The following is an 18132-nucleotide window of genomic DNA, read 5'->3' on the forward strand; positions in this document are numbered from 1 at the left end:
TCTCTCTCTCTCTCTCTCTCTCTCTCTCTCTCTGTCTCTCTCTCTCCTCCCTCTACCCCTCTCTCTCTCTCTGTCTCTCTCTCTCCTCCCTCTACCCCTCTCTGTCTCTCTCTCCCCCTCCTCTCCCCCTGTAGATCATAGAGGACTGGAAGTACGTAGCGATGGTAATTGACCGTCTGTTCCTGTGGATCTTTATCCTGGTGTGTGTGGTGGGAACCCTGGGTCTCTTCATGCAGCCCCTCTTCCAGAGCTACAACACTCCTACTGCAGACAGCAACGAGTGAGTCACACACACACACACACACACACACACACACACACACACACACACACACACACACACACACACACACACACACACACACACACACACACACACACACAGAGAGAGAGAGAGAGCTACAACACTCCTACTGCAGACAGCAATGAGTGAGTCACACACACACTCACACACGCACACAGAGCTACAACACTCCTACAGCAATGAGTGAGTCATGCTATTGACAGCAACGAGTGAGTCACACACACACACAGAGAGCTACAACACTCCTACTGCAGACAACAATGAGTGAGTCACACACACACACACACACACACATACTCACACACGCACACAGAGCTACAACACTCCTACAGCAATGAGTGAGTCATGCTATTGACAGCAACGAGTGAGTCACACACACACACAGAGGCTGACGTACATGTACACACACAGGCTCGCACACACACTTACAAATAGACACAAACACACACCTAAATATTGACATACATTAAAACGAAAACTAATACACACACACACGCACACACACGCGCGCGCGCGCGCACACACACACACACACACATGTAGACATGGTCAAATAAACAGATGAAATACACATGAATCCAATAACATCGCTAAAATATATTTCAACATGTTTTATTTGTCCTCTCTCAGGTATGGTGATTTCTGAGAGCCCCTGGGCGTCGGAGAGGGAAACCCTGTAGCAGCTAAACGGACCGTTGTCCTACGAACTCTGGAGCAACCTGTGCCAAAGCACCGTCAGTAGTACTTCTCCCCTCGGCAGCAGCTCATGAAGCATTATAAGACATTATAGAGGTACTATACGGTCTACTGTGAGCCATACGCTGGATCTCTCTCTCTAACTCTCTCTGGGCTCTCCACTCTTCAAGACAAGCTAGATCTCAACTAACAACAGGACACTTTCAGGTTCTCTTCTCTTCCTTCTCATGTACTATTCATGGACAGTGTCTCTCTTTTGTTTTGTTTGTTCGCTCTCTCTCTTTTTTTCTTTCTTCCTTCCTGTCTGTCTCTGTCTCTGTCTCTGTCTCTGTCTCTGTGTCTCTCTCTCTCTCTCTCTCTCTCTCTCTCTCTCTCTCTCTCTCTCTCTCTCATACCACTTGCAGTAGCCTATAAAAAGTATAGGCCTAAAACTACACTTAAAGCTAAAGGAAGGAAACTCATTTGAAGGACTGACACATGTCATTGTGAAGAGACTTGTTATTAAAAGATGGTTTGGTTTTTAAAAGACTAATGATCACGCCGCTTCCCTAGTTCCACACAACACACTGCTTATTGTGTTTAAATAACAACTTATGAAAACGGACGGTAAACCTGTCAGTATGCTACTCTACTTCCCACATATCTGACTACATGTCTGAGTCCAAAATGGCACCTTATTCCCTATATAGTGCACTACGTTCGACCAGAGCCCTATGGGTCCTGGTCTAAAGGAGTGCACTATCTAGGGAATAGGGTGAGGTTTTTGGATGTAGCCCATGTTCCAGGATTTAGCTGGGACGTTCACTTTGTGTCTGCCTTAATTATAGACGAATACAGCCAATGACGATAGACTAATTATTACAAGAGGAATAATAGAAGGATTTTAACACCAGGATACTGTTGATTCCAGATCAATATGAAATCTGGAGGATACTGTTGATTCCAGATCAATATGAAATCTGGAGAATACTGTTGATTCCAGATCAATATGAAATCTGGAGGATACTGTTGATTCCAGATCAATATGAAATCTGGGAGAATTACTGTTGATTCCAGATCAATATGAAATCTGGAGGATACTGTTGATTCCAGATCAATATGAAATCTGGAGGATACTGTTGATTCCAGATCAATATGAAATCTGGAGGATACTGTTGATTCCAGATCAATATGAAATCTGGAGAATACTGTTGATTCCAGATCAATATGAAATCTGGAGGATACTGTTGATTTCCAGATCAATATGAAATCTGGAGGATACTGTTGATTCCAGATCAATATGAAATCTGGAGAATACTGTTGATTCCAGATCAATATGAAATCTGGGAGGATACTGTGATTCCGATCAATATGAATCTGGAGAATACTGTTGTTCCAGATCAATATGAAATCTGGAGAATACTGTTGATTCCAGATCAATATGAAATCTGGAGAATACTGTTGATTCCAGATCAATATGAAATCTGGAGAATACTGTTGATTCCAGATCAATATGAAATCTGGAGAATACTGTTGATTCCAGATCAATGTGAAATCTGGAGGATACTGTTGATTCCAGATCGATATGAAATCTGGAGAATACTGTTGATTCCAGATCAATATGAAATCTGGAGGATACTGTTGATTCCAGATCAATATGAAATCTGGAGAATACTGTTGATTCCAGATCAATATGAAATCTGGAGGATACTGTTGATTCCAGATCAATATGAAATCTGGAGAATACTGTTGATTCCAGATCAATATGAAATCTGGAGGATACTGTTGATTCCAGATCAATATGAAATCTGGAGGATACTGTTGATTCCAGATCAATATGAAATCTGGAGAATACTGTTGATTCCAGATCAATATGAAATCTGGAGGATACTGTTGATTCCAGATCAATATGAAATCTGGAGGATACTGTTGATTCCAGATCAATATGAAATCTGGAGGATACTGTTGATTCCAGATCAATATGAAATCTGGAGAATACTGTTGATTCCAGATCAATATGAAATCTGGAGGATACTGTTGATTCCAGATCAATATGAAATCTTGAGAAAAACAACAAGAGCAACAATGGGCTCCTTTGTATTATGTCAAATAAAATGCTCTAAAAACCACCTTTAGTCTGTTTTACTGACGTGTTTGACATCACAGGGGGAAACATGAGGACTGAGTCTCAGCTGGCACGCTGTGGGCTCTGGTCTAAAGTAGTGCACTATGTAGAGAATAGGGCTCTGGTCTAAAGTAGTGCACTATGTAGGGAATGGGGTTCTGGTCTAAAGTAGTGCACTATGTAGGGAATAGGGCTCTGGTCTAAAGTAGTGCACTATGTAGGGAATAGGGCTCTGGTCTAAAGTAGTACACTATGTAGGGAATAGGGCTCTGGTCTAAAGTAGTGCACTATGTAGGGAATAGGGCTCTGGTCTAAAGTAGTGCACTATATAGGGAATAGGGCTCTGGTCTAAAGTAGTGCACTATATAGGGAATAGGGCTCTGGTCTAAAGTAGTGCACTATGTAGGGAATAGGGCTCTGGTCTAAAGTAGTGCACTATGTAGGGAATAGGGCTCTGGTCTAAAGTAGTGCACTATGTAGGGAATAGGGCTCTGGTCTAAAGTAGTGCACTATGTAGGGAATAGGGCTCTGGTCTAAAGTAGTGCACTATGTAGGGAATAGGGTTCTGGTCTAAAGTAGTGCACTATGTAGGGAATAGGGTTCTGGTCTAAAGTAGTGCACTATGTAGGGAATAGGTCTCTGGTCTAAAGTAGTGCACTATGTAGGGAATAGGGCTCTGGTCTAAAGTAGTACACTATGTAGGGAATAGGGCTCTGGTCTAAAGTAGTGCACTATGTAGGGAATAGGGCTCTGGTCTAAAGTAGTGCACTATGTAGGGAATAGGGCTCTGGTCTAAAGTAGTGCACTATGTAGGGAATAGGGCTCTGGTCTAAAGTAGTGCACTATGTAGGGAATAGGGCTCTGGTCTAAAGTAGTACACTATGTAGGGAATAGGGCTCTGGTCTAAAGTAGTGCACTATGTAGGGAATAGGGCTCTGGTCTAAAGTAGTGCACTATGTAGGGAATAGGGCTCTGGTCTAAAGTAGTGCACTATGTAGGGAATAGGGCTCTGGTATAAAGCAGTACACTATGTAGGGAATGGGGTTCTGGTCTAAAGTAGTGCACTACGTAGGGAATAGGGTGCCATTTGGGACGCAGACTAGAGCTACAGAGCGGTGGAAAGAGAAACAACTTGATTCACATCTTCAGGATGAGAACTGTGGTTCTGACTGGCCTTCACAAGACGTGTTTAGTCTGAGACGCAAGGAAAAATGACCTTTGATCTCAGGAATTCCAAAATATGTCAGAAGTCTTTCATTTATAAAGGAATACTAATAAACATGAGTTGGAAATGAAGTTAAATACAGGACCATTCCCATGTCGTGTAGAGGTCAAAGTTGAAATCTGGGGAATGTCTAGTCAGGAATGTCTAGTCCTGCTGTGTGTCCCTTATAGGGGTAATGGGGCCATAAGGAAATGTTTTCCACAGTACCAATGTACCAATCTGCTGGTCTTCCATCTCCTGGTCCTGTCTGATTCGTCTGTCAACCTTCTGTCATCAACTCTTCTGGATCAACGGTTCACATGGCTGTCTCCTCTTGGAGGCTCTTTTAACAGTTTCCTAAACCTTCTGAGTACTGAGGCATATTTTGGAAAGTTCAGTGTGTGTGTGTGTGTGTGTGTGTGTGTGTGTGACAACAGTTCTTATCTAGACTCTCTGCCTGTATCATATTTGAGTTAGTGGGTCAAAACACAGCATTATAACTAGTCTCTCTGTAGACACTATAACATTACCTACCACCCAGAGACTGGTACACTACTCTCTCTGTAGACACTATAACATTACCTACCACCCAGAGACTGGTACACTACTCTCTCTGTAGACACTATAACATTACCTACCACCCAGAGACTGGTACACTACTCTCTCTGTAGACACTATAACATTACCTACCACCCAGAGACTGGTACACTACTCTCTCTGTAGACACTATAACATTACCTACCACCCAGAGACTGGTACACTACTCTCTGTAGACACTATAACATTACCTACCACCCAGAGACTGGTACACTACTCTCTCTGTAGACACTATAACATTACCTACCACCCAGAGACTGGTACACTACTCTCTCTGTAGACACTATAACATTACCTACCACCCAGAGACTGGTACACTACTCTCTGTAGACACGATAACATTACCTACCACCCAGAGACTGGTACACTACTCTCTGTAGACACGATAACATTACCTACCACCCAGAGACTGGTACACTACTCTCTCTGTAGACACTATAACATTACCTACCACCCAGAGACTGGTACACTACTCTCTGTAGACACTAACATTACCTACCACCCAGAGACTGGTACACTACTCTCTGTAGACACTATAACATTACCCTACCACCCAGAGACTGGTACACTACTCTCTCTGTAGACACTATAACATTACCTACCACCCAGAGACTGGTATACTACTCTCTCTAGACACTATAACATTACCTACCACCCAGAGACTGGTACACTACTCTCTCTGTAGACACTGTAACATTACCTACCACCCAAATACTGCTTAAAGCCACACATGAGATATGCACACACACACACAAACACACACTCAAGTGCACACACACACACACACTTCCACTCAGATGGTCTCTATGTTTCCTAGCAGAGGTGAGGCCAAATGCACTCTGACTTTAATGGACACCGGGACAGTGAGTCTGGTGTGTGTGTGTGTGTGTCGCCCATTGCTGTCTTGTGTTATAGTGTATGTGTATCTTGTGTCCAGTACATAAACTCAGTGTATCGTCAGCTGTACAGTAGTAAACCTTCCTGCTCTTCTGGTCTCTAACCTGGGTGGGTCGAGCACTGAATGCTGATTGGCTGACAGCTGTGGTATATCAGACCGTATTCCACGGGTATGACAAAACATTTATTTGTACTGCTCTAATTACGTTGGTAACCAATTTATAATAGTAATCAGGCACCTCCGGGGTTTGTGGTATATGGCCAATGTAGCAGGGCTAAGGGCTGTATCCAGGCACTCTGCGTTGCGTTGTGTCTAAGAACAGCCCTTAGCCGTGGTATATTGACCATATACCACACCTCCTCGTGCCTTATTAATTAATGACACTTCATCCACACTAGAGGTCAACTCAGGTTCATGATTTAATTCCGTTCACATCAACTCCACCGTCATGTGGAGAAGATCTAGCTCATCAAAATCCTTTTATCTCTCAGCACAAACTGTGTGAATCACAGGTCCAGAACACAGTGAGTTACTTCACGCGGCGGAGGGATATCGACAGGGGCCCTATATTTACTGTGTGCCCCACTACCTATTAACGTGTCATGATACGGACATAAAGCTGAGTGATGCGTTTCTGGTGTGGACAACGTAGAGACCTTGGCCTGTATCCCAAATGGCCCCTGACCTCCTATTTAGTGCACTGCTTCTACAACAGTAGGGCATTAAATAGAAAACAAAGTGTGTCATTTGAGACGCCGGCCTGGACAGGGTGTTATTTAGGAGGTAGTGAAGACACTGCAAAGTGCTGTCCGACTCAGAAGTCTTCTGGTATCTATCCTGTTGTGGTACGTTTTCCCAGTCGTATACTGTAAGTCATTGGTATACACAGGCGAATGGTCAATGTTAAAGCCCCCATGCAGTCTGTCATTTTCTTTTACAATTGCCATTGTATCTCTAATATTTAATGAAAATAACTTCAACATGTATTTGTTATCATTTATTCCCCTGAGCCTCCCTTGGCCCTTGAAATGCTCAGTCTGATTGTCTGTGGGGGTGTTAGGAAACACGTTTGAAGATATTTACATACGGCCCTGATTGGCTGATAGGATGGTCTAGACTCCACCCCTTACCTAGATGAACAGTCATTGGTCTATAGTCCCAGTCGATATTAGATAGAACGTTGCGGGTCCAACCGCCTGTGAGGAAACAACATCCTGTGGTTACCTAGGTTACCCCATTGGCTCACTGCAAAAACTTGACCTTTAGAAAAAAAATGTATATTTAAGAAAAGTACATGTCTCAAGATTACTGTTGTGTTGGACAGATGGCAGACGGTTATTCACAGGGTGTGTGTTGGATAGGCGGCATAAGGTTATGCACAGGGTGTGTGTTGGATAGGCGGCATAAGGTTATGCACAGGGTGTGTGTTGGAAAGACGGCAGAAGGTTATGCACAGGGTGTGTGTTGGATAGACGGCAGAAGGTTATGCACAGGGTGTGTGTTGGACAGACGGCAGACGGTTATGCACAGGGTGTGTGTGGGATAGACGGCAGAAGGTATGCACAAGGAGTGTGTTGGATAGACGGCAGAAGGTTATGCACAAGGAGTGTGTTGGATAGACGGCAGAAGGTTATGCACAGGGTGTGACTATCCTACCGATCCTCGACTTTGGCGATGTCATCTACAAAATAGCTTCCAATACTCTACTCAGCAAACTGGATGCAGTTTATCACAGTGCCATCCGTTTTGTTACTAAAGCACCCTATACCACCCACCACTGCGACCTGTATGCTCTAGTCGGCTGGCCCTCGCTACATATTCGTCGCCAGACCCACTGGCTCCAGGTCATCTACAAGTCCATGCTAGGTAAAGCGCCGCCTTATCTCAGTTCACTGGTCACGATGGCAACACCCACCCGTAGCACGCGCTCCAGCAGGTGTATCTCACTGATCATCCCTAAGGCCAACACCTCATTTGGCCGCCTTTCCTTCCAGTTCTCTGCTGCCTGTGACTGGAACGAATTGCAAAAATCGCTGAAGTTGGAGACTTAAATCTCCCTCACCAACTTTAAACATCTGCTATCTGAGCAGCTAACCGATCGCTGCAGCTGTACATAGCGCATCGGTAAATAGCCCACCCAATTTACCTACCTCATCCCCATACAGTTTTTATTTATTTACTTTTCTGCTCTTTTGCACACCAGTATCTCTACCTGCACATGACCATCTGATCATTTATCACTCCAGTGTTAATCTGCTAAATTGTAATTATTCGCCTACCTCCTCATGCCTTTTGCACACAATGTATATAGACTCTCTTTTTTCTTTTTTCCTACTGTGTTATTGACTTGTTTATTATTTACTCCATGTGTAACTCTGTGTTGTCTGTTCACACTGCTATGCTTTATCTTGGCCAGGTCGCAGTTGTAAATGAGAACTTGTTCTCAACTAGCCTACCTGGTTAAATAAAGTTGAAAAAAATAAAAAATAAACACTGTCGTGTCCCTTATTCCAGAGTGTCCCTTGTACACTGTCGTGTCCCTTATTCCAGAGTGTCCCTTGTACACTGTCGTGTCCCTTATTCAAGAGTGTCCCTTGTACACTGTCGTGTCCCTTATTCAAGAGTGTCCCTTGTACACTGTCATGTCCCTTATTCAAGAGTGTCCCTTGTACACTGTCGTGTCCCTTATTCAAGAGTGTCCCTTGTACACTGTCGTGTCCCTTATTCAAGAGTGTCCCTTGTACACTGTCGTGTCCCTTATTCAAGAGTGTCCCTTGTACACTGTCGTGTCCCTTATTCAAGAGTGTCCCTTGTACACTGTCGTGTCCCTTATTCAAGAGTGTCCCTTGTACACTGTCTTGTCCCATATTCAAGAGTGTCCCTTGTACACTGTCGTGTCCCTTATTCAAGAGTGTCCCTTGTACACTGTCGTGTCCCTTATTCAAGAGTGCCCCTTGTACACTGTCGTGTCCCTTATTCCAGAGTGTTCCTTGTACACTGTCGTGTCCCTTATTCAAGAGTGTCCCTTGTACACTGTCGTGTCCCTTATTCAAGAGTGTCCCTTGTACACTGTCGTGTCCCTTATTCAAGAGTGTCCCTTGTACACTGTCGTGTCCCTTATTCAAGAGTGTCCCCTGTACACTGTCGTGTCCCTTATTCAAGAGTGTCCCTTGTACACTGTCGTGTCCCTTATTCCAGAGTGTTCCTTGTACACTGTCGTGTCCCTTATTCAAGAGTGTCCCTTGTACACTGTCGTGTCCCTTATTCAAGAGTGTCCCTTGTACACTGTCGTGTCCCTTATTCAAGAGTGCCCCTTGTACACTGTCGTGTCCCTTATTCAAGAGTGTCCCTTGTACACTGTCGTGTCCCTTATTCAAGAGTGTCCCTTGTACACTGTCGTGTCCCTTATTCAAGAGTGTCCCTTGTACACTGTCGTGTCCCTTATTCAAGAGTGTCCCTTGTACACTGTCGTGTCCCTTATTCAAGAGTGTCCCTTGTACACTGTCGTGTCCCTTATTCAAGAGTGTCCCTTGTACACTGTCGTGTCCCTTATTCAAAAGTGTCCCTTGCACACTGTCATGTCCCTTATTCAAGAGTGTCCCTTGTACACTGTCGTGTCCCTTATTCAAGAGTGCCCCTTGTACACTGTCGTGTCCCTTATTCAAGAGTGTCCCTTGTACACTGTCGTGTCCCTTATTCAAGAGTGTCCCTTGTACACTGTCGTGTCCCTTATTCAAGAGTGTCCCTTGTACACTGTCGTGTCCCTTATTCAAGAGTGTCCCTTGTACACTGTCGTGTCCCTTATTCAAGAGTGCCCCTTGTACACTGTCGTGTCCCTTATTCAAGAGTGTCCCTTGTACACTGTCGTGTCCCTTATTCAAGAGTGTCCCTTGTACACTGTCGTGTCCCTTATTCAAGAGTGTCCCTTGTACACTGTCGTGTCCCTTAATCAAGAGTGTCCCTTGTACACTGTCGTGTCCCTTATTCAAGAGTGCCCCTTGTACACTGTCGTGTCCCTTATTCAAGAGTGTCCCTTGTACACTGTCGTGTCCCTTATTCAAGAGTGTCCCTTGTACACTGTCGTGTCCCTTAATCAAGAGTGTCCCTTGTACACTGTCGTGTCCCTTATTCAAGAGTGCCCCTTGTACACTGTCGTGTCCCTTATTCAAGAGTGTCCCTTGTACACTGTCGTGTCCCTTAATCAAGAGTGTCCCTTGTACACTGTCGTGTCCCTTAATCAAGAGTGTCCCTTGTACACTGTCGTGTCCCTTAATCAAGAGTGTCCCTTGTACACTGTCGTGTCCCTTATTCAAGAGTGCCCCTTGTACACTGTCGTGTCCCTTATTCAAGAGTGTCCCTTGTACACTGTCGTGTCCCTTAATCAAGAGTGTCCCTTGTACACTGTCGTGTCCCTTAATCAAGAGTGTCCCTTGTACACTGTCGTGTCCCTTAATCAAGAGTGTCCCTTGTACACTGTCGTGTCCCTTATTTTTTTCTGTCTCTGTCTCTCTTGCTCTCTGTCAGTGTCTATCCCTGTCTCTATGCATCTCTCTTGCTCTCTGTCAGTGTCTATCCCTGTCTCTATGCATCTCTCTTGCTCTCTGTCAGTGTCTATCCCTGTCTCTATGCATCTCTCTTGCTCTCTGTCAGTGTCTATCCCTGTCTCTATGCATCTCTCTTGCTCTCTGTCAGTGTCTATCCCTGTCTCTATGCATCTCTCTTGCTCTCTGTCAGTGTCTATCCCTGTCTCTATGCATCTCTCTTGCTCTCTGTCAGTGTCTATCCCTGTCTCTATGCATCTCTCTTGCTCTCTGTCAGTGTCTATCCCTGTCTCTATGCATCTCTCTTGCTCTCTGTCAGTGTCTATCCCTGTCTCTATGCATCTCTCTTGCTCTCTGTCAGTGTCTATCTTTGTGTCTATGCGTCTCTCTTTCTCTGTTTCACTCCTCTTTGTCTCTCTCTCTCTCTCTGTTTCTCTCTCTTTGTCTCTCTCTCTCTTTGTCTCTGCCTCTGTCTCTCTTTCTCTCTGTCAGTGTCTCTCTTGCTCTCTGTCAGTGTCTATCTTTGTCTCTATGCGTCTCTCTCTCTGTATGTCTCTTTCTCTCTGCCTCTGTCTCTCTTGCTCTCTGTCAGTGTCTGTCTTTGTCTCTATGCGTCTCTCTCTCTGTATGTCTCTTTTTCTCTACCTCTGTCTCTCCATTAAGCGACGACCTCAGCTGACCTTCAGCGGTGTTAATTTGAATGAATGCATCAGTGCAGATAATCATCCCTCTGTGTACACAAACACACATTACAGCAGGACCTACAGTCAACACAGTCATCTCATAACCTGCCTTTTGTCAATTTATCTACATAACAGCAATATTCATGACTTTTTATTGTTTTTACACATTGAAATATAAATGTATATCTCCTGACAGCTCAATGGAACACCTGATATGATGTTCTCTGCTTCACTGAAGATTCACATTTTATTTCCAGAATATCTCCATTGTCTTCTAGAATGTCTGCATTGCATTCCAGAATATCTCCATTGTCTTCTAGAATGTCTGCATTGCATTCCAGAATATCTCCATTGTCTTCTAGAATGTCTGCATTGCATTCCAGAATATCTCCATTGTCTTCTAGAATGTCTGCATTGCATTCCAGAATATCTCCATTGCATTCTAGAATGTCTGCATTGCATTCCAGAATATCTCCATTGTCTTCTAGAATGTCTGCATTGCATTCCAGAATATCTCCATTGTCTTCTAGAATGTCTGCATTGCATTCCAGAATATCTGCATTGTCTTCTAGAATGTCTGCATTGCATTCCAGAATATCTCCATTGTCTTCTAGAATGTCTGCATTGCATTCCAGAATATCTCCATTGTCTTCTAGAATGGCTCCATTCTATTCTAGAATGGTTCTAGGACCATTCATTTGTCCTCCGATGTGTTTTTTCCCCTCCAACATGAGCAATTGTCATCATCTTGCAGTGTTCTAGTACTGTAGCTAAGTCTGTTCTGCTGCCAGCAGGGAGTCTGCAAAAAAAATAAAAAGGATTTTAAAACTGGAAAACTGCCAAGCTGTTTTTTTTAAATTCTAAATTGTGTGAGGAATTGAACTAAAAATACTGCGGTGATGAACTTAAAGTCGAGTCACTGCGGCAGCACACACACACACACACACACACACAACGTTTGTCACGCATGCACTCAAACACACACAGAAATGTTGACACGTGCAAACACTACACACACACTTCTGTGTGGTGCCCACAGATAGCGCCTGTTAATGTTAAGGTCAGGCGTTGCCGAGGGACTGACTCGTTCTGCTGTACACAAGTGTTTGATCACACACACACAAACTCACACAAACTCACACACACACACACACACACACACAGAGGAGCAATGTTTGATCAGCCAGTTGTAGATTAGAGCTGACCGCAGAGTACTCTTACACAGAGGACGGGAATATAGAGCTAGATTAACGAGAATGGATTTAGTAGAAATATAATACAGAGCTAGATTAACTAGAATGGACATAATATAAATATAATATAGAGCTTGAAGGGACATAGTATACACATAATATAGAGCTAGATTAACTAGAAGGGACATAGTAGAGACAGAATATAGAGCTAGATTAACTAGAAAGGACATAGTAGAGAAATAATAGACATATGTTAACTAGAATGGACAGGTAGAGAGAATTTCGAGCTAGATTATCTAGAAGAGACATAGTAGAGACAGCATATAGAGCTAGATTAACTAGAAAGGACATAGTTGAGACAGATTATAGAGCTAGATTAACTAGAAAAGACAAAGCAGAGACATAATATAGAGCTAGATTAACTAATCTGACTGTGTATGTAGATATAGATTAACTAGAAGGGACATAGAGACACTACAGGGCAATCTAACTCTGTCCACTCATGCTAGGTTTTCAAGTGGATAAATCCCAAATGTCCCAAATGTCATCCCATTGCCTATACAGCAGTAGTGCACCATATAGGGAATAAGTAGTGCACTATACAGGGAATAATTAGGGCCCTATACAGGGAACAGGGTGTAATTTGATACTGGGACTAAGGCTCAGTGGAGAAGAAGGCCACATGCAGGGAGAATCTCCAAAAAGACAACGGCAGCAGCCTTAGGATGAGCAGAAGTCTGGTCCAAACCAGAGCCATGTGTTGAGAGAGTTGGGACATTGAGGATTCTGCATTATGATAAATGTACATGACACGTCAACAATCTATGGCAGCCATGTTGGCTCCCTAATTAACATCACATGGAAGATATTTAAATAATACTATGTCACAGAGAGTCTGGAATTAGAACACAACGCTCTGGTCAAAACGATGTAACATAGCCAGTAACATAGCCAGTCTACGACGTGCCTCGACCGTAGTAACTTGTGTTAGATTAAGTTTAGTTAATATACGCTATACGCTGCAGTATAGTTTACTGAAGTTGACATTATTTCCTCATGCTTGGCCATACTGGGGCAGTGAAGTATCGATTTCACAAAGACCTTTCACAGTATAACATTCACAATATCAAATGGACCCCACCATGATGGTGATATTAATGAATGTTAATATTATTTAACAGCCTCTTTATATAGTGCCTCTGATTTACACATCGAAATGTCAAAGAGGTTAAATAGCTCTATTGTCCAAGATACCTCAATGACTCTCCTTGTACTGCTTTGGCAATCACTACTTATAACAGACTGTATGGTTATATTATATCACTACCTATAACAGACTGTATGGTTATATTATATCACTACCTATAACAGTCAGACTGTGTGGTTATATTATATCACTACCTATAACAGACAGACTGTATGGTTATATTATATCACTACCTATAACAGACTGTGTGGTTATATTATATCACTACCTATAACAGACTGTGTGGTTATATTATATCACTTCCTATAACAGACTGTATGGTCATATTATATCACTCCCTATAACAGACTGTATGGTTATATTATATCACTACCTATAACAGACTGTATGGTTATATTATATCACTACCTATAACAGACTGTATGGTTATATTATATCACTTCCTATAACAGACAGACTGTATGGTTATATTATATCACTACCTATAACAGACTGTGTGGTTATATTATATCACTACCTATAACAGACTGTATGGTTATATTATATCACTACCTATAACAGACTGTATGGTTATATTATATCACTACCTATAACAGACTGTATGGTTATATTATATCACTACCTAGTCTAACAGTCAGACTTGTATTAACAGAGTCTCCAACAAGTTTGAAGTAAGACAAGTGTGTAGATGATTATCCATAGCCTTCGGGACTGATATGCTCCACTTCACTTACATACCTACATGCCCATAGATACACAGTTAGGTGTATTTGGATACAGTTGTGATAAAGTCTACAGTGAAATGTGTTGGATTCTCTCTGTGTTCATTGTATTTCTGTCCTTCTAGTCCTATCCAGCCATTATCCTACTTCCTTCAAAATGGCCGACATTTTCTTCTTCTTTTCTTTTTCCATTCTTTATAGAGAAAGTTATATAATTCTCATGTCTTCTAGAATCCATCACCAAGGTTCCGAACACTGAATCTCCATTTACTTGATGTTTTCAAATAAAAAGCAGAAAAGTCTTTTCTCAGGGTGGTGTGCGAATGGCTGAAACACTGGGGATGAATAATTCAGGGAGGTGTAAAAGTTCCAGTGGAGAAGGTATTCTTATCGTCTGTTTGGGAAGAGACAGAGAGACGGCACTCCTGGCCTGAGCATGAAAAAGCTTTAGATGAGTGGAGTGGGTGAGAACGCATTTGATAGATAGAGAGGTGAAGCGAGAGAGGGGGGATAAGGAGGAGGGATAAGTGCAGGGTGGAGGAGGGACGGGGTGAAGAGAGAGGAGAGAAGGGGGGGGGGATAAGGAGGAGGGATAAGTGCAGGGTGGAGGAGGGATGGGGTGAAGAGAGAGGAGAGAAGGGAGGGGGGATAAGGAGGAGGGATAAGTGCAGGGTGGAGGAGGGACGGGGTGAAGAGAGAGGAGAGAAGGGGGGGGGGATAAGGAGGAGGGATAAGTGCAGGGTGGAGGAGGGATGGGGTGAAGAGAGAGGAGAGAAGGGAGGGGGGATAAGGAGGAGGGATAAGTGCAGGGTGGAGGAGGGATGTGGTGAAGAGAGAGGTGAAGCGAGAGAGGGGGGTAAGGAGGAGGGATAAGTGCAGGGTGGAGGAGGGATGGGATGAAGAGAGAGGAGAGAAGGGAGGGGGATAAGGAGGGGGGATAAGTGCAGGGTGGAGGAGGGATGGGGTGAAGAGAGAGGTGAAGCGAGAGAGGGGGGTAAGGAGGAGGGATAAGTGGAGGGTGGAGGAGGGACGGGGTGAAGAGAGAGGTGAAGCGAGAGAGGGGGGATAAGGAGGAGGAATAAGTGGAGGGTGGAGGAGGGACGGGGTGAAGAGAGAGGAGAGAAGGGAGGGGGGATAAAAAGAGAACGGAGGAGAGGGGAAGAAACGACAATAGGTGAGAGGAGAAGAAGGAGCAAAAGAAAGAGAAGAAGAAGAAGAAGATGGAGAAGAAGAAGAGGAAGATGAGAAGAAGAAGAAGAAGAAGAAGAAGAAGGAGAAGAAGGAGAAGAAGAAAAGGAAGATGAGAAGAAGAAGAAGAAGAAGAAGAAGAAGAAGAGAAGAAGAAGATGGAAAAGATGAAGAGGAAGATGAGAAGAAGAAGAAGAAGAAGATGAGAAGAAGAAGGAGAAGAAGAAGAAAACAATGGAGAAGATGAGAAGAAGAAGATGGAGAAGATGAGAAGAAGAAGATGAGAAGAAGAAGATGGAGAAGAAGAAGATGGAGAAGAAGAAGAAGATGAGAAGAAGAAGAAGAAGATGAGAAGAAGAAGAAGATGAGAAGAAGAAGAAGAAGAAGAAGAAGAAGATTAGAAGAAGAAGAAGAAGAAGAAGACGATGGAGAAGAAGATGGAGATGAAGAAGAAAACAATGGAGAAGATGAGAAGAAGAAGATGGAGAAGATGAGAAGAAGAAGATGAGAAGAAGAAGATGAGAAGAAGAAGATGGAGAAGAAGAAGATGGAGAAGAAGAAGAAGATGAGAAGAAGAAGAAGAAGATGAGAAGAAGAAGAAGATGAGAAGAAGAAGAAGAAGAAGAAGAAGAAGAAGAAGAAGAAGAAGATTAGAAGAAGAAGAAGAAGAAGAAGACGATGGAGAAGAAGATGGAGATGAAGAAGAAAATGAGAAGAAGAAGAGGAAGATGAGAAGAAGAAGAAGAAGATGTCATGAAGAAGAAGATGGAGAAGAAGATGGAGAAGAAGATGAAGAAGAAGAAGATGTCAAAGAAGAAGAGGAAGATGAGAAGAAGATGAAGAAGAAGAAGATGTCAAAGAAGAAGAGGAAGATGAGAAGAAGAAGAAGATGGAGGAATAAGATGATGATGATGAAGATGAGAGGAAAGGAAAGGAGAGAAAAAGAGGGAGGAAAGGGTGAACAATAATGGACGTCATGTCTCGTTGCCCCGGGATTTTAGGAAAACATGAATAAAAGATGTGTGCAGACACACACGAACACAGACACAGAGCCCCAGCATTAGCTAACCAGGAAGTGCTCTGGCACGTCACACTAATCAGTCCTGACGGAAACACTAATTCCCATCCAGTTCTCCCCCCACACCATCCGTACTAATAGAAGGGGGAGGAACAGGTATATTGTGACTCCTCTCTGTGAGGCTTCCTGCTCACCTGTCAGAGGCAACTTAGGTTCCCGGCCACGACAGGAAAAATACATTACCCAGCCTTTTTGGGACATTTCTTTTAACACAGCATGTTTAAAACAATCGGGCTAAGTCCTTTTAGCATCTAAAGATAGGGGAGAGAGGAGGAAATGTACATTTGTTGTGATGGGTCCTTTTGTCCAGATGGGGGGGACAAGTGTTAGTGCGACACGGCCTGTCAGATGGAGGTGCCTGGATGTGGAAGCTTATTGTATTTGTCCTGGGTGAAATAGCCCAGGGGAAGGACTTTGTGGTAGCACTCTGATTGTGAAAACATCCTGTCAGAACTTGGAAATAGACACTTTTATTAACCAGGATGTGAAACATAAGTAAGTTGAACATAAAGGACCAAATGAAACGTCTACCTGTATCTCGTCTATCGAGAATATTAAAATAAATCTTATTATAAGACTGACATGTACATTTTCATATAGAATATGGTTGCTGATAGGATATGGATAAATAAATATAACAATTGGAAAAGCTTATATTTCCCAGATTTCTGCTTATCATTGACTGACTTTTGACCAGGGCCTAGCAAATCAAATCAAATGTCTTCCTTTTTACACCAGCTGATGTCACCAAAGGCTTCTACAGAAACCCAGCCGAAAACCCCAAACAGCAAGCAATGCAGATGTAGATTCTATAGATTCGACGAGCATAGAACAGTGATCGCCAACCCTGGTCCTGGACAGCTAGAGGTTCTGGACACCTGACTCAGTTCTGCAATAATCAAGGTCTTGGTGGTTACTTCAACAACACCTCTAGTCTACAGGACCACGGTTTGAGACTGACTACTTCAACACCTCTAGTCTACAGGACCACGGTTTGTTACTGACTACTTCAACAGCAATTCACAAATCAACACCTAGGTTATGTCTGAAATGGCAGCTTATTCCCTAAAGCCCATGGGCTCTGGTCCAAAGTTGTGCACTATGTAGTGAATAGAGTGCTATTTGGGATTCACGTAGTGTGAGGATGAGATGTCTCTTTCTAATATGCTAATTTGTAAATGATTTGCCTGACAGTGTGCGTCATTATAACTATTGATGTCCTAGCCCTGGACAGAGATGCAGTCAATCATATGTTTGGGAAGCATGGTGGAATGTTGGCTGGGATTCTAGACCTGCAGTTTGGAATTTGGAATTGTCGTGGTGCAGAGAGGTAGGAAACGCATTGCACTACTGATGAAGGATTGTACTATCATGGATTATAAAGGGAAACCAAGCCGCGAGCTGCCCAATGACGCAAGCTTACCAGATGGACTAAATGCCTTCTATGCTCGCTTCGAGGCAAGCAACACTGAATCATGCATAGGAGCACCAGCTGTTCTGGACGACTGTGTGATCACACTCTCTATAGCCGATGTGAATAAGACCTTTATTTATTTATATTTTTGTATTTAACCTTGATTTAACTAGGATAGTCAGTTAAACAAATTCTTATTTACAATGATTGCCAAGGAATAGTGGGTTAACTGCCTTGTTCAGGAGCAGACCAACAGAGTTTTACCTTGTCAGCTCGGGATTCGATTTAACAACCTTTCGGTTA

The 18132-nt window shown here is 43.2% G+C and overlaps 1 pseudogene; it reads left to right on the forward strand.

Annotated features, from left to right (window-relative positions):
• LOC116360185 (neuronal acetylcholine receptor subunit beta-2-like) overlaps positions 1-2253 on the forward strand; it is a 25873-nt pseudogene extending 23620 nt beyond the window's left edge.
• The last annotated feature ends 15879 nt before the right edge of the window (positions 2254-18132 follow it).

The sequence above is a fragment of the Oncorhynchus kisutch genome, unplaced genomic scaffold, assembly GCF_002021735.2.
Source record: "Oncorhynchus kisutch isolate 150728-3 unplaced genomic scaffold, Okis_V2 Okis07a-Okis12b_hom, whole genome shotgun sequence".
NCBI classification, from domain to species: domain Eukaryota; kingdom Metazoa; phylum Chordata; class Actinopteri; order Salmoniformes; family Salmonidae; genus Oncorhynchus; species Oncorhynchus kisutch.